Below are 23033 nucleotides of genomic sequence, written 5' to 3'. Positions count from 1 at the left end.
AAGGAAGGACTTTACTTGTCTTCTTCACTGCATTTTAACACTGTGTACTGCTATTGAGTGTATTATCTATGAGGACCCCAAAATCTTTTTCCACTACTGATACCACTATATTTTCCCCATTAAGTGAATAGGATGCAAGTTTGTTTTTAATCCCAAAATGCATAGCTTTGCATTTTTCAATATTGAACCTCATTCCCCATTTAGACACCCAGAATTCAAGTTTAAATAAGTCATTCTGTAGAGACTCCACATCTATTTCTGAATTAATTACCTTACACAGTTTAGTATCATCTGCAAAGATTGATACTCTGCTTCCCAGGCCTATTCCTAGGTCATTAATACATATATTGAACAGTAGCGGACCAAATATGGACCCTTGTGGTATACCGCTGACTACTAGTGCCCAGCTGGAGAACATCTCATTGACCACTACTCGTTGTACCCTGTTATCCAGCCAATTACCTATCCATGTACAAATAGTGTATCCTAGGCCAAGTTCCCTTAATTTGATGATCAGTCTCTTGTGAGGCACTGTATTGAAGGCTTTTGCAAAATCTAAATAGACCACATCCACTGCTTTTCCCTGGTTAAGATTATCGCTCACTTCGTCGTAGAAGCTAATTAAGTTAGTTTGACATGATCTGTCGCTCACAAACCCATGCTAACTCCTGCTCATAAACTTAGTATTCCGCAGATAATCCTCTATGCTATCCCTCAAAATTCCTTCCAATATTTTACCCACTATAGAGGTTAAACTAACTGGTCTATAGTACCCAGGATGATTTTTTAGAACCCTTTTTAAATAATGGCACTACCTCAGCTATACGCCAATCCATCGGTACCATACCCGATTTAATGGAACTATAGAAAATCAAGTATAAGGGTCTTGCAAGCTGTGCCTTAAGCTCCATAATAACCCTCGTATAAAAACCATTTGGTCCCGGTGATTTATTAATCTTTATGTTGCTTAGTCTCTCCAGGACTATTTCCTCACTTAAACAAGCATCTAGCCAAGAATCATTACCTTCACTGTCGTTATGCACTACTAACACCGTCTGATCCTCCCTGGTGAAAAAAAGCTGTTCAGTATATCCGCTTTTATTTTGACATCGTTTCCAAGGCTCACAGTTCATCTTTTAATGGGCCTATGTTCTATTTTTTTAACCCTTTAATGTTTATGTAATTATAAAACTCTTTGGGATTGGCTTTATTCTCTATAGCAATTTGTTTTTCGTTTACAATTGTAGCTGCCCTTATTACTTTTTTGCATCTTTTATTGCATTCTTTGTAATACTGGAATGACTCCTCCCCTCCATTAGTTTTAAATGCTTTAAAAGAACACCTCTTTTTAGCCATTGCTTCTTTGACATCCTTATTAAGCCACATTGATTTGAGTACATTACTCTTGCATTTACTGCCCAAGGGTATGAATTTGTGAATATTGCTATCAAGCAACCCTTTTAAAGCATCCCACATTTCCGATGTGTCTTTACTATGAAACAAAACTTCCCAGTCAATGTCGTTTAGCATATTGAAGTTAGCTTTTCTAAAGTTGAATGTTTTTGTTGATTCCTTATAGCTATGTTTCTTGAAACTGATGCTGAATGTGATCATATAGTGATCACTGTTTCCCAAGGTCTCCCCAACTGTAATGTTTGATATAATGTCCACATTATTGGTAATAACTTGGTCCAGAACATTATAACCTCTGGTTGGGTCCTCGACTAATTGAGACAAGTATTGATCCTTTAATGTGTTTAGAATCCTGCTGCTCCTAATTTTTACACATGAATCGTTACTCCAGTTTATACCTGGATAGTTAAAAATACCCTAACACTAGGATGTCCCCCATTCCCGCAGCTTTTTCAATTTGCTGTGAGAGCAGTTCCTCGTCACGTATGCTAATATCTGGTTGCTTGTAGCACGTGCCAATTACTAGTTTCTTTATTTCAGTGCCCCCACTAGTGATCTCAACCCATAGTGATTCCACATTATCACCAGTCCCCTCGTAAATAACATATATTAAGTTTGGTTTTAGAGATGGTTTTACATAGAGACATACCCCTCCTCCCCTTTTGGTAGCCCTGTCCCTCCTGAGAAGTGAATATCCCTCCAAATTAGTAACCCAGTCGTGAGAGTCGTCCCACCATGTTTCCGAAATACCTATAATATCATACTGATTTTTTGATACTTGCCATTCCAATTCCCCCATTTTACCTGATAGGCTTCTTGCTTTCGCAAGCAGACATTTTATGTTAATATTTCCTTTGCCCTTTTGCTTTAATGGTAACTTACCATTATTTACAAGTGCCTTTCTAGAATTACTCTTACCAACTGTTATTCTATTCTCTACCTTACCCCCCATCAGGGGTTAAGGTGCAATCAGTGAGATTGCTGGACTATTCAGGGAGTTTGGGAGATTTCTTCTATTTCAGGGAGTCTCCTGCAGAATGAGGGAGAGTAGGCAAGTATGTTTATACCAACAGAATAATGTACAAAAAGACAGCAAACTACATGTACAGTAGTTTAATTTGGACCACATGGCCTGCCTGGTAGTGGTATCACATCCTATAGCAACAATACACTGTTCAACACTTAAGTCACGTAATCGGTCAGGCAGAGATGCACCTCTCTGCCGGTAACCTCAGGGTACCATGTGTAAAATGTGGCACTGGTGCTCCCGAACTGTAGCATGTGGAACGCAAAACTGGATATAAGCAGCTAGCTACTCCTGTGGAATGCAACAACTTCTAATGCAGCTACCAGTTAGCAAGCAACATCAGTGCACATGTGCAGACCAGTAGGGACCATATGGTAGCACTGATCCCAAGTTTTGAATGACCAGCTAAACTACAGGAATAATTTATTAAACTCAATAAAACAGGAGTTAAAGGGAATGTCTCATATCAGCACATCCCTAGGCATACAATGCTAGCAAACTCAATGTGGTATTAGAATATTACTAGAGATGTGCACAGGACCATTTTTGCTGGATTTGCAATTGGCCCTGATTCGTCATCCAACTTTGTATTTGGTTTTTGCCAAACTGCCGTGACTGGTTTTGTTTTTTTGTTTTCAAAAATTGACAAACAAAACTAAAATCACATAATTTGGGCCTTTTTTTTGTTCCATGGGGGTGATTCAGACCTGATCCTAGATGTGCTAAATTTAGCACATTTATGATCAGATTCTCTGACATGCGGGGGGACGCCCAGCACAGGGCTAGTATGCCCCACATGTTAGGCGCCCGCATGAGACCCACAGCCATTTTTGTGATAGCATCGGCTGCGTATGATGTCATGCAGCTGCACCGACTACGCCCCCTGTTTCTCCGTTGCCGCCCCTGTTTTGAAGTCTCGTCCCCGCAATACTCCATCTTCGTCTTTGAAATGAAGCGTTACCTCCCCCCCCGTGACCATCTCTGCCTCATAGACAGGCAGAAGCAATCGCATTTTCTGTGGGGCGCCGTAGAAAATGCAGGCGCATGCGCAGGATGGGCCCTGCGCAGGATCCCGCATCCTCTTAGCAATTTTTACTGTTGGATCGCTTATTGCGATTGCGATCCATCCTTAATCAGGCTCTATTTGTAAAATATAAAATATACATCACAAGATTAGATGGCACTAAGGCCCTCATTCCGAGTTGTTCGCTCGCAAGCTGCTTTTAGCAGCTTTGCACACGCTAAGTCGCCGCCTACTGGGTGTGAATCTTAGCTTCTCAAAATTGCGACCGACGGATTCGCAATATTGCGAATAGACCTTTCTTAGCAGTTTCTGAGTAGCTCCGGACTTACTCAGCCATTGCGATCAGTTCAGTCAGTTTCGTTCCTGGTTTGACGTCACAAACACACCCAGCGTTCGCCCAGACACTCCCCCGTTTCTCCAGCCACTCCCGCGTTTTTTCCAACACACCCACAAAACGGCCAGTTTCCACCTAGAAACATCCACTTCCTGTCAATCACATTACAATCACCAGAACGAAGAAAAAAACTCGTAATGCCGTGAGTAAAATACCTAACTGCATAGCAAATTTACTTGGCGCAGTCGCACTGCGGGCATTGCGCATGCGCAGTAAGCGGAAAATCGCAAAATAACGAAAATCGGCAACGAGCGAACAACTCTTGTTTTTATCCAATACTATATACAGATGTAGCCATGCTGATCATGGCTACATCTGAGGGAAACGTGCACCCTCGACGCAGCTATGCGCACCTGTGCCTAGTTTTGTCGAGTTGCGGCATTTGCCGCCCCCATCCATGTGAATGGGGCACACACATGTCTTAGATGTCCAGATGTACGCGGTGCGGTCGCGACTAACAAGGCGCAATCGCCTTAAGATGTAGCCACAATGAGAATAGCTACATTCGTACAGTTGTAATTCCTGTTAGCGTCAGAAATGAATGCTATGGTGGCTATGACTGTCCCCCTCCCCCCTCATTCCCACTCAGGGAGTGTGGGGGGAGGGGGACAGTCATAACCCATAGGGGTACAGGGGAAACCACCGGTGGGCCCTACTGTCTGGGGGCCCACCTCCTCGTCTATGGATCAGGTCCCGTCTGTGCACTTGAATTGTACATTATACATATTATCTACAGTGCATTGCAGTTATTAATCTGGTACATTATCATGCAGGTACTAGCAGTATTTACTATATATATTTATCATGGGCCCTATACCATGTTAGCCAAGCCTCTGTGGCAGCAGGCCACACCCCTAAGCATGGGCCTTTACCTCTGCATTCCCCCGGTGGGCTCTCCATGCCCCACTCATTTCTTGCTCTCTTTTTTCACTCTCTAACCATTGACGTATAGGTGCGTTTTTCTCCTGCCGGGTAAATAGGTCAAGATATCAGATTTGAGGTGACAGATGGGAAGACTGGGTTAGGCAAGGTTAGTTGGAGGGCGGGTGGTCTGGGCAAACCAGGGACGTGCAGTCAGGGAAGGCAGGGGAGGCAGTGCCTCCCCTGTCGTTAATGATTAAAATAATATAAAGAAGATACTTATGACACATACTGTATTCTGTGTCATAAGTATCTCCTTTATATTAATCTAATCATTATCCCTGTTTAAATGTGTTTGGGAGGCACCGATCGTGGTACCTCCCAGTGTGAATGGGGAAGGGTGTGGGAGCGGGGGGCGGGGGTGGGCGGGGCCTAGCCATGGGTATTAAAAGTCCATTGGAAATGCATGGGAAAGCGGCACCATTAGAGGTGCTGCTTTCATACAGGGACGTGCTTTCAACCCATGAAAGCACACCCCTGTCAGTGAGGCCACAGTGATTGGCCAGAGGATCCGTCACTGGATCCGCTGCCATCACTATATGGGTGCGCGGAGGTGTGGGCATTGGTGGCAGTGAGAGTATTAGTGGCACTGCCATTCTGCAGAGTTTGGCAGCGGAGCAGTACCAATTTCAAAAATGGCACCTCAGCGTAATTTTTTAAATTCAAGATGGCAACCACGAGCCAATCACGGCTCGCTGCGTCATCACCCCGGCCCCTCCGGCTGACTTATATAAGTCAGCACGAGGCATTGGCGTCAGTCCGACGGTGGAAGAGCTCCTGAAGAAAGAAGACGCTGGAAGTCTTGGATGGCTTAAAGGCCGCCGCCTCCAGGTGAAGACCCTGAATAATAAACTTTTTTTTAAAGATGGTGTGGTGTTTTTATTTTAATATTTTCTTTACAGGTGGACTACAGGTGCCAGCGGGCCCTTTATGTCCGGACACGCTGGCACTTGTGGTTCTCCAAGTGCTATGCAAAAGAGCTTAACGGCTGCCGCCCACCAGGTGAAGACGCTGGAAGCCCTGGGAAGGCGGCAGCCATGCAAAAGAGCTTAAAGGCCGCTGCCTCCCCGGTGAAGACGCTGGAAGCCCTGGGGAGGCGGCGGCTCCCCAGGTGAAGGCGTCGGAAGCCCTGGAGAGGCGGAAGCCATGCAAAAAAAGCTTAAAGGCCGCCGCCCCCAGGTGAAGACCCTGACTAATAAACTTTTTTTTAAAGACGGAGTGGTGTTTTTATTTTAATTTTTTTTTTTTACAGGTGGACTACAGGTGCCAGTGGGCCCTTTATGTCCGGACATGCTGGCACTTGTGGTTCTCCAAGTGCTATGCAAAAAAGCTTAACAGCCACCATCCACCAGGTGAAGACGCTGGAAGCCCCGGGAAGGCTGCAGCCATGCAAAAGAGCTTAAAGGCCGCTGCCTCCCAGGTGAAGACGCCGGAGAAAGACGACGGAAGCCCTGGGGAGGCGGCGGCCCCCCAGGTGAAGACCCTGACTAATAAAAAAAAAATTAAAGACGGTGTGGTGTTTTTATTTTAATATTTTCTTTACAGGTGCCAGGGGGCCCTTTATGTCCAGACATGCTGGCAATTGTGGTTCTCCAAGTGCTATGCAAAAGAGCTTAACAGCCGCCGCCCACCAGGTGAAGAAGCTGGAAGCCCTGGGAAGGCGACAGCCATGCTAAAGAACTTAAAGGCTGCCGCCCCCAGGTGAAGACCCTGACTAATAAACTTTTTTCTTAAAGACGGTGTGGTGTTTTTAAAGAAGAGGAAGACAAAGAAGAAGGAGAAGAAGAAGAAGAAGAAGAAGAAGAAGAAGAAGAAGAAGAAGAACAAGAAGAAGAAGAAGTAGTAGTAGTAGAACAAAAATAGGCTATATTTTGCTTAAAATAAAAATAGACATTTATTTTTTAAATATATTTTGCTTGAAGTTGTCTTAATAAATAAATTCTCTCAAAAGGTGAAGAAATGACACATACTTAGGGAGACAAATATATTAGGAGAGTTTAAAACCATGCATTGTTTATTCTACACAAGAGAGTACCATGTGAGGCAGCCATTTTGGGTCCACTACATAGATTACACTGTGCTATAAGTAAAACATGGCAGTAAGGCATACAAAGGTAAAATGAAAAGCAACTAACAGGACACCTAGTTTGCAGCTTATGTGAGCGGCCTAACAAGGATGTACTGCCTGCCGCTGTGCAGGTGTCGTCACTTCACCCACCTGTGCAACGCCGTCACAGACGATATCCAGATGCGTAGGGACTCCGCTCTCCGGACCAGGCACCAGCGCGAACACCACCTCACCGCGGACGACGGGGGTCTGGAAAGAGAGGGATATGCCGGTTGAGACGTACGCCCGACCTCCGCCTAGAGTACGGGACACGTCAGGGGTAGCCGCGACCTTCACCGGCTGGGCGGAAGGTCATCACTGGCCAATAGGCCTCAGCTACCCAATTCTCACACACTCGCACTCTCGCACGTTGTGTGGTGAGAGGGGGGTCCTCGCGTCCGCGAGCAAACCCTCCCGACCGGTATACAGGGGGGGGGAATGACAGACAGACAGGCACAGGGTGATACTCACTTCCAACTTGCGGGTCACCTTGATTGTCGCACCTCTCCGCTCCTGTTGGGGCAAGAAGAACAGCCTCCCTACCTGCAGGCTACTCTACGGCTAACAACGATACAGCCAACTACGCCTGCCTAAACAAACTAACTTAAACTGGAGGCCACTGGTTCTACCCCAATCAAACAGAGACCGGACTAATTAATCACGTTCACTACCCGGCAAGTCAGTGGAACAATTCCCCGGCCCAACAGTATACCCCGATTTACCAGTCCTACCTTCCAGATGTTGGACACCGGCCGGTGCCTTTGGCTCGCAATGAAGGACGGGGGTCTAGAGCAGACGGTGGCCCACTCCCGACGGCCGGGGGATGGCGACGTGTGGGACGGGAACGTTACTCCACACTTCCAATCCCCTGGGCCATACACCGCGTGGGGCCGGTCGGCTTCAAACAACAGCCACTGATCCCTGAAGAGCTGCTGCACAGCCCACTTCCAGCCGGAGGGGGCGCAGGCAGGAGCCTGAATGAGGGGCGCAGGCCGGAGGCCTGGGTGAGGGGCGCAGGCCGGAGGCCTGGGTGAGGGGCGCAGGCTGGAGGTCTGGGTGAAGGTCGCAGGCCTGGGTGAAGGGCACAGGCCGGAGGCCTGCTGTGGGCGCAGGCCGGAGGCCTGGTGTGAGCGCAGGCCGGAGGCCTGGTGTGGGCGCAGGCCGGAGGCCTGGTGTGGGCGCAGGCCGGAGGCCTGGTGTGGGCGCAGGCCTGGTGTGGGCACAGGCCGGAGGCCTGGTGTGGGCACAGGCCGGAGGCCTGGTGTGGGCACAGGCCGGAGGCCTGGTGTGGGCACAGGCCGGAGCCTGCCTACTGGGCGCACAGGCCGACAGGGCCTGACTCTCCCCGCAGGCCTAGTGCCTGTCCCTGGTGCTCTAGGGAGGGTTTATAAATAAGTGGAGGTGGCCCAAGGCCGCCTACCTGTCGCGGAGGGAGAGGCTGCAGCGGGGAGCTTCGTTAGCTCTTTTGCTCTCCACACGCTGCAGCACTCTCCGCCGGACTTCCGTCGCTGGTCGCCGTCTTCTGCCTTCCTGCTTGGCTCCGCCGACGTCTTCTCCCGCACCGCCGATGTCTTCTTCTGCTCCGCCGACGTCTTCTGCTGCTGTTCTGCCGCCGCCGCCGGACCCGCTGTCTTCCACTGGAGCTCTTCTCCCGTCGCCGTCCGCCGCTCGACTGACTGCTCCCGCTCCGCAGCGCCTCTTATATGGCGCTGGGAGCGGGCGGAGCTATGACGCGGCGAGCTCCGATTGGCTCGCCGCGGCGAGCTCCGATTGGTGGCCAAGGCGTGAGCCCTGATTGGCTCGCGCTTGGCGCGCCGTTTGAAATGCGCCGCTGTGATTGGAGGGGCTTGAATCCTTTCGGATGCAAGCCCCTCCAGACTGGGACCTGCCCGCAGCGCCGCCGCCCGTCGCGCCGCCGGGGAGAAGGGGGCAATCCCCTTCACATTTCCCCCCCCTTTGTCCTTTGTGGTCCCCACAAAGCAAGAATCCGACCACACAAAGTTCGGGTCCGCGTAGCGAGGGCCCGGGACGCCCCTATTTGAACGCAGAGAGCGTCTTGGTAGGGGGGAGGCAACCACATCGGCTGGGGGTTGAGGCTCTGATGCCTCCTCCGGCCGATTCTCCTCGACCGGCGACCACCATTCCTCGTCTGACAGAGGGGCCGGAGCTTCCCAGGCAGGGGCCCCCACCCCGTCCTCCGCTACAGGGGACTCAGCCCCGCTCACCGGATCCAGGAACGGACAAGGTCGCAGCTTACTCCGATGTAACGTGCGCAGGTGTCCCGTCCCATCAGTAGACTCCACTTGATACACAGGCCCACCTGGGGCCAAGCGACGGCGCACAAGGTACGGGGTAACTTCCCACCGTTCTGACAGTTTCCCCCCCGGGCGAACCTCTCGCACCAACACTCGCTGGCCCACGGCCAGCGACCCTGGCTCGTGGGACCTCACAGGTGGATGCTGGTGGTCTGCGATCAGCCTCCCAGCCAACTCGTGCGCCGCCTTCAGCCGCAGGCGGTGGTCCTCGACCCATTCGGCAGGGGCGAGGGGCGTTCCCTCCTCAGTCCCGGACAGTTGTAAGTCGTGTGCCTCCCGTCCTGGTCGACCGAACAGCAAAAAAAAAGGGGAAAATCCCGTGGTGTGATGGACTCTGTTGTTATAAGTCCAGACCAGTTCCTGAACATGTTCGGGCCATCGCTGCTTCTCAGCTCGTTCCAACACGCGGAGCATCTGCAGCAGAGTCCGGTTAAATCTCTCGCAGGCGCCATTCCCTGCGGGTGGTAAGGTGTTGTGCGGGACTTTTGAACGCCATAAAGCTGGCAGAGGCGTTCCATCAGCTGCCCCTGGAAACAGGCCCCTTGATCCGAATGGATCCGCTCGGGGCAACCGTACTGCCGAATGAAATGTTCGACGATCGCTCGTGTTGCTGACTCCGCAGTCTGGTTCCGGGTGGGGACCACTACCGTGAATTTAGTGAAGTGGTCAGTCATTACCAGGGCATACTGGTGTCCACTTACTGACTCCCCGATCAACACGTAGTCGATCATCAGCATTTCCAGCGGCCGACTGGTCCGGATCGTCTGGATGGGCACATGCTGTTCCTGCGGCTTAACTACCGCACACCTCCTGCACTCACGACATACCTGGTCCACGACCGCTTGCAGCCGGGGGGCGAAATATTGGCGTCTCAACCAATGGTATGTTTTATAGGGTCCCAAATGGGCCCCCTGCTCGTGCGCCTCTTCCACCACTGACCGCACCCGGGCTTCTGGCACGACCACCTGCTCAACAGTACGCATTTCCTGTTCCAAGTAGCATTGTCTCCGTAGGGTACCAGCGCAGACCCGCAATTGGTCCCAACGACGCACCACCTTCCTACAGAACCCGGTCAGCCCATCCTGCTCCCGGCGAGATGGCATATGACCCCTCTGTACCCACTGTCGAATGAGGTCCAAACCTTCGTCGGCCTGCTGTTCCTGTGCCCAGTCCGTCTCCGTGTACCTAAGTAAGGCAGTCTGGGCGTCCTGTCGACACAACTCTCCGCCCACGGGCTGCCGCACACGAGTGAGATCCGGCATTTCTTCTCCGCAGTCATCTTCTTCTCCACCAGGTTCGGGGGTTTCCACTGGAAAGCGAGACAGGGCATCCGCGTTGGTATTGCTCTTCCCCGATCGATAGCGAATCTTGTAGGAGAACTTGGCCAACCTGGCCACCCACCGTTGCTCCAAGGCGCCTAACTTGGCGGTCTCCAGGTACGCCAGGGGGTTGTTGTCTGTAAAAATATCCACGTGAGCGGCGGTCAAGTACTCCGCAAACTTCTCGGTCACAGCCCACACCACCGCCAGCAATTCCAACTTGAAGGAACTGTAGTTGTCTGGGTTCCTTTCGGTCTCTCGCAGGCTACGACTGCCGTAAGCAATCACCCGCTCCTGCCCATCCTGAACCTGAGCCAAGACCGCGCCCAACCCCTGCAGACTTCCATCCGTGTATAGAACGAAGGGCTTCTCAAAATCTGCGTACCCCAACACTGGAGCCTCAGTGAGACTTGCCTTCAGTCGGTCAAAGGCCAGGTTCTGCGCTTCTCCCCAAGTCTCCAGGGCAGCTCTCTTCGTGGTCGCAATCCCTCGAAGCAAGGCATGTAGGGGTTCCGCAATCCGGGCGAAATCCTTGATGAAGCGTCGGTAGTACCCCACCAAACCCAGGAATGCCCGCATTTCCGTGACAGTGGTGGGCACCTTCCATTCCTGGACGGCCGCCACCTTGCTGGGGGTTGGGTACACCCCATCGCGTGACACCACGTGCCCGAGGTACTCCAAACTGGATTTCAACAGGTGGCACTTCCGGGGCTTGAGCTTCAGGCCGTACTCCTCCAACCGTTGCAGAACCCTGTCGAGTCGAGCAAAGTGTTCCTCCAAGGTCGCGGCGAACACGATGATGTCGTCCAGGTAAATCAGCAAGGCCTCAAAATTCAAGTCTCCCAAGCACCTCTCCATCATCCGCTGGAATGTGGCGGGCGCATTGTTCAACCCGAACGGCATGCGGCAAAATTCGAACAACCCCATGGGAGTAACGAATGCGGTCTTCTCCCTATCCTGGGGAGCTACCGGCACTTGCCAGTACCCACTGGCCAGGTCCAGGGTCGAAAAGAATTTTGAATTGCCCAGTGCAGCTAGGGACTCCTCAATCCTAGGGAGAGGGTAAGCGTCCCGGACGGTGCAACTATTCAACTTCCGGTAATCCACACAGAACCGGATAGTCCCGTCCTTCTTCCGGACTAGGACAATGGGTGCAGCCCATGGACTCTTGCTCTCCTGGATCACGTGGTTGTCCAGCATCTGACGCAACATGCTCTTTACTTCTTGGTACAACCGGGGCGGTATCGGCCGATACCGCTCCCGAACCGGGGGGCGTCTCCGGTGCGGATCTCATGCTGTAGGTCCTCCGTATACCCGAAATCCTCTTCATGCTGGGAGAACACCTTCTGACGATTCCAGAGCATCTGGTCCAGCTTGGCTACGTCCCCGGCCGCGCACTCATCTAGCGACACGTCCATCTGCGTACGGATAATTGTACCGTTCCACTCAGGGCAGGCCCCCTCCTGCTCCTCCACTTGAACAGACAATGCCCATGCCTCGGAAGCCTCCGGCTGTAGGGAGAGTTTTCGCATACCCTGAATGCTATCCTCGTGAATCGCCACCACCTGAGCAATGACTGTCCCAGCTGGGACTCGGCAAAGCTGATCGGTGAGATTACAAAGGCGGACGGAGACCTTCCCCCCGGTCACCACCGACACGGTACGTGCCACCATCACTCCAGACCCTACCCTCAGCACATCAGTGGGCTCTACCATCACCTCCATGCCATTTAGGCTCTGATGAGTCCGTACTTCCAGAGGGATCAGGACCTCTTGGCGAGGTGGCAACTCCAGGCGCTGGTGGTGACCGACCTTCAAAAGACCCAGGTGCTCATCGATTGCCCCTAGGGCCCTGGTCCCCCGTCGCCCCACTTGTTGGAGAGCCTGCTGGATGGGGCGCCGGACTCCCAGATTCTTCCAATAGTGTGGCCCATTTTCCTGGAACAAGAGCTGGTCGAGATGTCGGAGTACATTCATCCCGAGGATCACTGGGCCATGGCTCAGCCCCGGGCTGCTGACTACCAGCAGCCCCTTCCTACCCAGCTCTCGGCCACAAACCACCATTTCCATCCACACCACCCCCACCACGGGGATGGGTAGGTTATTAGCTGCCGTGAGGGTAATGAAGCTCTCGGACACCTCACTTTTGAGATGGGCGTAGTGTTCAAGGAAACAGGCCTCGGAAATGGTGGATACTTGAGAGCCGGTATCCAACAGGCAGGACTGGTCTTTCCCACCGAGGCGGCTGACTACCACGGGACACTCTCCTACCAATTCAGCCTGTTCGTTAATGGCTGATCTCCCCTCATCGCTCTCCCCCACGGGTGGTCCCATTACCGCGAGGGAGGTCAGTTTAACTGCGCCTCCGGGATTGCTTCGGTACAGGTCCGTGCAATATGTCCGTACCGATGGCAGCGGTAGCAACGAGGGCCTCGGCCCTCTCCCGGACGGCCGTCGGGTCCCGTGCTTCGTCCACGGGGCCGCCTGGTGTCCCGCTCACGGGACTCCGTGCCCCGCTGGTCACGCCGGTACACCTCCTCCCTCAGCTGGGAGACCTCTTCCCTCATCTCTTTGGTCACCCGGAGAAAGGCCTCTTTCAGGTCTTGCACACAGGTCTCTAATGGGTTGGTCTCCCTGCTAGCCACGGGCGCGGAGATCGGCTGCACCCACTGGGGAAAGACAGCATGTGGCCCGTAATTGGCATTGCGGTCCCTGGCTACGGCGTCGATTTCCACCTGATGGAAGGTCAGGGTGTCATCCTGGGATATCTTATCCAGCATCACCTGCCTCAGGGGCACGTTCCTGAGTCCCATGGCGAACTGATCTCGCAATATCTGACTGGTGTTGGTGAGTGCCCCAAACCCATCGGGGTCTTTCCGACGTACTTCTCCCATCATCTCCTGGAGGGCGTTGGCATACTGGGGAATGGACTCGTCCTCCCTCTGGAACCGGCCAAACAGACGCTGCCGGAGGGTCCCCGCCGAGGAGGTGTCCCCATAGATATCCCCCAGGATACTATAGATCTCCTCCAGTTCCTCGCGTTCATCGTCGGGTCGTAAAAGAATCGTCCGACGAGCCTCGCCTTCCAGAGAATTCAGGGCGAGGGGCACCTGCAGGTCGTCGGGCACCCGATAGATGAGAAACGTCGCCTTTAGTCGGGCCTTCCAGTCCTCTAAGGTCATATTGCGACCGTCGTAACGGGGTAGGTGGGCGAGGGCTGGTCCGACGCGATGACCTTCGTCGCTCGTCGTCCGTTCCCCTCGGTACCACATCAGTGGAGCTGGCAGTCGAGCCTCTCCGAGTGGGTAGTTTCGGCACATCTGTCCATGGCTTCTCGGCTGTGGGTAGTGACTGATCTCCGTCCATCCTGCCGACTACGCCAAATGTGAGCGGCCTAACAAGGATGTACTGCCTGCCGCTGTGCAGGTGTCGTCACTTCACCCACCTGTGCAACGCCATCACAGACGATATCCAGATGCGTAGGGACTCCGCTCTCCGGACCAGGCACCAGCGCGAACACCACCTCACCGCGGACGACGGGGGTCTGGAAAGAGAGGGATATGCCGGTTGAGACGTACGCCCGACCTCCGCCTAGAGTACGGGACACGTCAGGGGTAGCCGCGACCTTCACCGGCTGGGCGGAAGGTCATCACTGGCCAATAGGCCTCAGCTACCCAATTCTCACACACTCGCACTCTCGCACGTTGTGTGGTGAGAGGGGGGTCCTCGCGTCCGCGAGCAAACCCTCCCGACCGGTATACAGGGGGGGGGAATGACAGACAGACAGGCACAGGGTGATACTCACTTCCAACTTGCGGGTCACCTTGATTGTCGCACCTCTCCGCTCCTGTTGGGGCAAGAAGAACAGCCTCCCTACCTGCAGGCTACTCTACGGCTAACAACGATACAGCCAACTACGCCTGCCTAAACAAACTAACTTAAACTGGAGGCCACTGGTTCTACCCCAATCAAACAGAGACCGGACTAATTAATCACGTTCACTACCCGGCAAGTCAGTGGAACAATTCCCCGGCCCAACAGTATACCCCGATTTACCGGTGCCTTTGGCTCGCAATGAAGGACAGGGGTCTAGAGCAGACGGTGGCCCACTCCCGACGGCCGGGGGATGGCGACGTGTGGGACGGGAACGTTACTCCACACTTCCAATCCCCTGGGCCATACACCGCGTGGGGCCGGTCGGCTTCAAACAACAGCCACTGATCCCTGAAGAGCTGCTGCACAGCCCACTTCCAGCCGGAGGGGGCGCAGGCAGGAGCCTGAATGAGGGGCGCAGGCCGGAGGCCTGGGTGAGGGGCGCAGGCCGGAGGCCTGGGTGAGGGGCGCAGGCTGGAGGCCTGGGTGAAGGGCACAGGCCGGAGGCCTGCTGTGGGCGCAGGCCGGAGGCCTGGTGTGAGCGCAGGCCGGAGGCCTGGTGTGAGCGCAGGCCGGAGGCCTGGTGTGGGCGCAGGCCGGAGGCCTGGTGTGGGCGCAGGCCTGGTGTGGGCACAGGCCGGAGGCCTGGTGTGGGCACAGGCCGGAGGCCTGGTGTGGGCACAGGCCGGAGGCCTGGTGTGGGCACAGGCCGAAGCCTGCCTACTGGGCGCACAGGCCGACAGGGCCTGACTCTCCCCGCAGGCCTAGTGCCTGTCCCTGGTGCTCTAGGGAGGGTTTATAAATAAGTGGAGGTGGCCCAAGGCCGCCTACCTGTCGTGGAGGGAGAGGCTGCAGCGGGGAGCTTCGTTAGCTCTTTTGCTCTCCACACGCTGCAGCACTCTCCGCCGGACTTCCGTCGCTGGTCGCCGTCTTCTGCCTTCCTGCTTGGCTCCGCCGACGTCTTCTCCCGCACCGCCGATGTCTTCTTCTGCTCCGCCGACGTCTTCTTCCGCTGCTCTGCCGCCGCCGCCGGACCCGCTGTCTTCCACTGGAGCTCTTCTCCCGTCACCGTCCGCCGCTCGACTGACTGCTCCCGCTCCGCAGCACCTCTTATATGGCGCTGGGAGCGGGCGGAGCTATGACGCGGCGAGCTCCGATTGGCTCGCCGCGGCGAGCTCCGATTGGTGGCCAAGGCGCGAGCCCTGATTGGCTCGCGCTTGGCGCGCCGTTTGAAATGCCCCTCCAGACTGGGACCTGCCCACCGCGGCGCCGCCGCCCGTCGCGCCGCCAGGGAGAAGGGGGCAATCCCCTTCACACTTACGCAGTAAGGAAAATGGTCTTACTCTATAATTGCTTTTAGATATATTTCTCCTTTATATCTATTTTAAAGTGAGCTGAGGGGAAAATAGCAATACAGGGTCCAGTTACATTATAAAATAATTAAAAAAAATTCTCTGACCAAAAAATAAAAATGTATAATAATTCTCCAACACTCTGAAGATAGTAAGCTCATACTGTGAATTGCATAAAATATTTCTATGAACCCCACTTAATCACTGTTACACACTGGTTCTCACTGAGCGGAGGCTGAGATGAGAGGGGTGTTATTCGTCAGGATCACTGGAAGTCAGCAGCCATCTTGGTACAGGGAGTGAAGCCTTCCTGAAGGAACAGTATGGAATCTGTGCAGTAGTGCTCTCCCCTTTCAACACTTTTTATATACAAATAGGATAATAATGCTAAAACTCCCACATAGTCATCTAAATGGGATGTAGTCACCATCCCGGCGGTCAGCTTACCACCACCGGGATCCCGGCCACCGAATGCAGTCAGTGGGGCCAAGGACTATTCCCACTAGTTGGTGTCCATGACACCCATAGAGAGGGAATAGAACCTGTGGCAAGCGCAGCAAGCCACCAAGCTCGCAGCGTGAAGCCCACAGCAAGGGGCTTCATTTTGCTTGCCCCTCTCCCGGCATTCTGGCAGTCAGGATACCGTCATCGGTATGCTGACCACCAGGATCCCGGCCGCCGGTCAACAACGCATCTGAATTATTACTTGTGCCTGGTGTAGGATTTTCAAATATGTGTAGTTTACTGTATACAAGGATATAAAACCTTAAAGGAACTGAGATCTAAGGTGTATTACATGTAGTTATAAAAATAAGTTAATTTTATGGCAGTAGTTTCCATACAGGGGGCCGTGAGACCCTGGGGTTCCTTGGGAAAGGTGGGAAGGGGGGGATAGGGGAGGCCTTGCAGTGGTGCTGTAGTTTGGTGGTCCATGAACAATTCAAATTGCTTATACTGAATTTAATCGGCAAAACCAGTCCTTCACCACATAACTGAACCTAAGGTTAACATATTATAAACACTATTTACTTCATTTTATATTTTTTTCTAAATTTCTCACTAAGAAACTATGGTCTTGGGGTGCCATGACAGAAATTCTGAAACTCTAGGGCAGGGGTGTCAAACTCGCAGCTCCTACCGCATCCTTTTGTGGCCCGCGGGCAGGGGTCCTTTTGCGGCCCAACCACCTTGTGTTAGGCGCCGGGGTCCGCTTGTCTGCGCGGCCCGGCGCCTAGCAACTAGAGACGCCGTGCGCGTACAGCCGCCGGCTCCCTAGCAACGCTAGACGCCGGGCGCGCTGAGCCGCACGGACCCTAGCAACGGGGACGCCACTGGCGGACCGCGTTCCCCGTTGCTAGGCTTTAGGAAATTAAGATATTCACCTGCTCTCTGGCCGTGCAGCAAGGCAGCTGCACGGCATTTTATTCTAATCAGCCTTTAGCAGCTGATTGGAGGACTCCTTTTTAAATACACTCCCAGGGCTTCTCACAGACGCCGGTAATAGCTTCCTGCATGCTGCCTTTGTTTGCTGAGAGTCTGTTTCCAGCCCTGCTGTATCCGGTCATTCCAGTCCTCAGAAGTCCGGTATTCGGGAGTTGTCATCTCATCCCAAGAGGTCGTTTGGTTCCCTGGAGTCCTGACTGATCACCGTTTTATATCCAGTGGTGTTCGTGAGTTGCGGCTCTGCCGTGTGTTGCGGCTCAGCAGCTTTACCTTTTATATTTTGTGTTTGGAGCATTTGCGGAGGGTTCCGCTTCCACAAGTCCTCTCTGGTACTCGGCGGTGCCGGGTAGGAGAATTGGACAAGTGGATATTTTGGTTGTCCTTTTCCCTGGCGGTTTCTCCGCACATATTATAGTTTTGAGTTTGCTTAGCCCCTGGCCTGGTTGTTTAGTTAGAGGGCCTCTTGTTATCACCCTGTCTCGGGTTTCCCTTTGTCTCTCATTAAGACCGGGGGGCATCGGAGTTGGGCAGACATAATCCGCCCTTCAAACGCGGCTGCCAAGGGCTCAAGAAACCATAGTCTCGCAGGGGATTTCTGACAACACGGGTGAGACAACAGAGTTAGGGCGCCAGGGGCTATTTTCCTGTCCTGCTCCCTTCCCCAGCATTCCGTTCCAGTGCTCCGGTCCTTGCCATAAGATCTCCTCTGACCAGAGTGCTGGAATCATAACACCTTGCTTGCATCGAGGGCAGGAGAGCACAGCGCACACCTCTCTTGCTCCCCAGTCCAATCTCCGGCGATGGCACAGGTATCTTAAATCAGGTGCCGGTCCGTGTTCACGGACCAGAAGCCAATCAGGAGCAGTGCCAGAGTCTTTGCTTTCTATGTGCAGTGCCATCTTCCCAAAGAAATCACCATGAAGACGGCGCCACTGCCACTGGCTACAGCACAGGCATACTGGGGAGGGATAGCAAACTGGGGCTTCTGCCAGGCCCCTCCAGCAGCCCCTTTACCAATGCTCGTCTTTTGTTGTTTTTATAACAACATGGTGACGACACTGTAGCAAAGAGATTTTCAACCCTTTACATCTCGCGGCACACTGAACAAGATTTAAGTATTGCCAAGGCACATTCAAATATAATGGTGATGCATGGTGCAGTTGCATGTCCTATGATGTCATGTTACAGCTTCTCCATAGGTAACGCCTGAGCCACATCTGAGAAAGCCAGAAGAGCCCAACACTGCCCGGGTCCTAAATAAGAACTGGCTCTGCAACCACTAAACCCATCAGTATTGATCATTCCAGGGCCTCAGTAACGGCAAAACACTGACGGGCCTGGATGTGCTTCTATGGCGGCACACCTGGAGACTGCTCAGGGCACACTAGTTTTCATCGTTTTGTCCTTAAATTAGGTTATCATTGAAACACCGGTACAGTAATAAACAACATAACAACAGTGGAAATTGGGTTCACACAAAGCCTTACATAGCCAAAGATAAATAGGGACACCCTACAATAAAAATATATACATATAATAAAACTGTAAGGGTTGTGTCTGTACATAGACATTTTTTTATTGAGAATTATACTTCTAGGGACTGTTTATGGACCATGGAGACAAAAAAAAAGTGAAATTTAGACTGTGTCTGTACGTTCTGGCATCACACAAAAACTACTGTATGAATTTATATCACATTTTCACTGTTGTATAGCTTAGTGACCTAGAAAAGGATTGAGGTATGTATGGTCTCAATCTAACATCAGGGAGAGGAACAATAAATGAACAACCAGATGCTTGCAGTGTGCAGGCTCCTCAAGTCCAAAAAGGATGCGGTTACAATACCAGCACTGGCATCATGAACACTGACTAGCCCGCCAGTTGGCATGCCGAGCAACAGGGACTATTCCCATAGAGTGGGATAGAACCTGTGGCAAGCGCAACGAGCCCGCAAGGGTCTTTGTTGTGCTGGCCGAAATCCCCCCTGCTGGCCATCTGACGGACGGAATCCCGGCGTCGGTATGGTGACCGCCAGTCTCCCAACCACCGATCACCCAATACCAACCTGTCCAAAATGACTATACAGTATGAGTGGAATTATTACACTCACTTAGTGCAGTTGGACTTCCAGCATATAGCACTGCACTGACAGTTGGTGTTCCGGTCATGCTTCTGCAGACCTTGACTCTGCCCAGGTTATACTGTTTTCAGCGAGAAAGCTGTCCAATCTGATTTTGAATGCATTTACAGAGTCCGCCATTATTACCTTCTCCGGCAGGGAGTTCCAAATCTTTATTGCCCTGAAGAACCCCTTCCTACTTTTTGTATGGAATTTTCTCTCCTCTAACCTCAGTGAGTGTCCATGTGTCCTATACAGAGTTCTATTAATAAACAAATCCCCTGCTAACTCCTTGTAATGACCCTTTACATATTTGAAGATATTAATAATATCTCCTCTTAGACGCCTCTTTTCTAGAGTATACATATTTAACATAGTTAGCCTTTTCTCGTACTCCAGTGTCTCTAACCCTTTAATCAGTTTAGTAGCACGCCTTTGAACTCTTTCGAGTTCTCCAATATCTTTTTTATAATATGGTGCCAAAAACTTAACACAATATTCCAGGTGCGGACGTTCCAATGATTTGTACAGCGGCATGATTACATCCTCGTCCCTGGTCTCAATACCCCGTTTTATGCAAGGAAGGACTTTACTTGTCTTCTTCACTGCATTTTAACACTGTGTACTGCTATTGAGTGTATTATCTATGAGGACCCCCAAATCTTTTTCCACTACTGATACCACTATATTTTCCCCATTAAGTGAATAGGATGCAAGTTTGTTTTTAATCCCAAAATGCATAGCTTTGCATTTTTCAATATTGAACCTCATTCCCCATTTAGACACCCAGAATTCAAGTTTAAATAAGTCATTCTGTAGAGACTCCACATCTATTTCTGAATTAATTACCTTACCCAGTTTAGTATCATCTGCAAAGATTGATACTCTGCTTCCCAGGCCTATTCCTAGGTCATTAATACATATATTGAACAGTAGCGGACCAAATATGGACCCTTGTGGTATACCGCTGACTACTAGTGCCCAGCTGGAGAACATCTCATTGACCACTACTCGTTGTACCCTGTTATCCAGCCAATTACCTATCCATGTACAAATAGTGTATCCTAGGCCAAGTTCCCTTAATTTGATGATCAGTCTCTTGTGAGGCACTGTATTGAAGGCTTTTGCAAAATCTAAATAGACCACATCCACTGCTTTTCCCTGGTTAAGATTATCGCTCACTTCGTCGTAGAAGCTAATTAAGTTAGTTTGACATGATCTGTCGCTCACAAACCCATGCTAACTCCTGCTCATAAACTTAGTATTCCGCAGATAATCCTCTATGCTATCCCTCAAAATTCCTTCCAATATTTTACCCACTATAGAGGTTAAACTAACTGGTCTATAGTACCCAGGATGATTTTTTAGAACCCTTTTTAAATAATGGCACTACCTCAGCTATACGCCAATCCATCGGTACCATACCCGATTTAATGGAACTATAGAAAATCAAGTATAAGGGTCTTGCAAGCTGTGCCTTAAGCTCCATAATAACCCTCGTATGAAAACCATTTGGTCCCGGTGATTTATTAATCTTTATGTTGCTTAGTCTCTCCAGGACTATTTCCTCACTTAAACAAGCATCTAGCCAAGAATCATTACCTTCACTGTCGTTATGCACTACTAACACCGTCTGATCCTCCCTGGTGAAAAAAAGCTGTTCAGTATATCCGCTTTTATTTTGACATCGTTTCCAAGGCTCACAGTTCATCTTTTAATGGGCCTATGTTCTATTTTTTTAACCCTTTAATGTTTATGTAATTATAAAACTCTTTGGGATTGGCTTTATTCTCTATAGCAATTTGTTTTTCGTTTACAATTGTAGCTGCCCTTATTACTTTTTTGCATCTTTTATTGCATTCTTTGTAATACTGGAATGACTCCTCTCCTCCATTAGTTTTAAATGCTTTAAAAGAACACCTCTTTTTAGCCATTGCTTCTTTGACATCCTTATTAAGCCACATTGATTTGAGTACATTACTCTTGCATTTACTGCCCAAGGGTATGAATTTGTGAATATTGCTATCAAGCAACCCTTTTAAAGCATCCCACATTTCCGATGTGTCTTTACTATGAAACAAAACTTCCCAGTCAATGTCGTTTAGCATATTGAAGTTAGCTTTTCTAAAGTTGAATGTTTTTGTTGATTCCTTATAGCTATGTTTCTTGAAACTGATGCTGAATGTGATCATATAGTGATCACTGTTTCCCAAGGTCTCCCCAACTGTAATGTTTGATATAATGTCCACATTATTGGTAATAACTTGGTCCAGAACATTATAACCTCTGGTTGGGTCCTCGACTAATTGAGACAAGTATTGATCCTTTAATGTGTTTAGAATCCTGCTGCTCCTAATTTTTACACATGAATCGTTACTCCAGTTTATACCTGGATAGTTAAAAATACCCTAACACTAGGATGTCCCCCATTCCCGCAGCTTTTTCAATTTGCTGTGAGAGCAGTTCCTCGTCACGTATGCTAATATCTGGTTGCTTGTAGCACGTGCCAATGACTAGTTTCTTTATTTCAGTGCCCCCACTAGTGATCTCAACCCATAGTGATTCCACATTATCACCAGTCCCCTCGTAAATAACATATATTAAGTTTGGTTTTAGAGATGGTTTTACATAGAGACATACCCCTCCTCCCCTTTTGGTAGCCCTGTCCCTCCTGAGAAGTGAATATCCCTCCAAATTAGTAACCCAGTCGTGAGAGTCGTCCCACCATGTTTCCGTAATACCTATAATATCATACTGATTTTTTGATACATGCCATTCCAATTCCCCCATTTTACCTGATAGGCTTCTTGCTTTCGCAAGCAGACATTTTATGTTTATATTTCCTTTGCCCTTTTGCTTTAATGGTAACTTACCATTATTTACAAGTGCCTTTCTAGAATTACTCTTACCAACTGTTATTCTATTCTCTACCTTACCCCCCATCAGGGGTTAAGGTGCAATCAGTGAGATTGCTGGACTATTCAGGGAGTTTGGGAGATTTCTTCTATTTCAGGGAGTCTCCTGCAGAATGAGGGAGAGTAGGCAAGTATGTTTATACCAACAGAATAATGTACAAAAAGACAGCAAACTACATGTACAGTAGTTTAATTTGGACCACATGGCCTGCCTGGTAGTGGTATCACATCCTATAGCAACAATACACTGTTCAACACTTAAGTCACGTAATCGGTCAGGCAGAGATGCACCTCTCTGCCGGTAACCTCAGGGTACCATGTGTAAAATGTGGCACTGGTGCTCCCGAACTGTGCCATGTGGAACGCAAAACTGGATATAAGCAGCTAGCTCCTCCTGTGGAATGCAACAACTTCTAATGCAGCTACCAGTTAGCAAGCAACATCAGTGCACATGTGCAGACCAGTAGGGACCATATGGTAGCACTGATCCCAAGTTTTGAATGACCAGCTAAACTACAGGAATAATTTATTAAACTCAATAAAACAGGAGTTAAAGGGAATGTCTCATATCAGCACATCCCTAGGCATACAATGCTAGCAAACTCAATGTGGTATTAGAATATTACTAGAGATGTGCACAGGACCATTTTTGCTGGACTTGCAATTTGCCCTGATTCGTCATCCGGCTTTGTATTTGGTTTTTGCCAAACTGCCGTGACTGGTTTTGTTTTTTTGTTTTCAAAAATTGACAAACAAAACTAAAATCACATAATTTGGGCCTTTTTTTTTGCTCCATGGGGGTGATTCAGACC

Source organism: Pseudophryne corroboree, chromosome 1 (assembly GCF_028390025.1).
Source record: "Pseudophryne corroboree isolate aPseCor3 chromosome 1, aPseCor3.hap2, whole genome shotgun sequence".
In the NCBI taxonomy this organism is placed as follows: domain Eukaryota; kingdom Metazoa; phylum Chordata; class Amphibia; order Anura; family Myobatrachidae; genus Pseudophryne; species Pseudophryne corroboree.
This window is presented reverse-complemented; position numbering follows the sequence as displayed.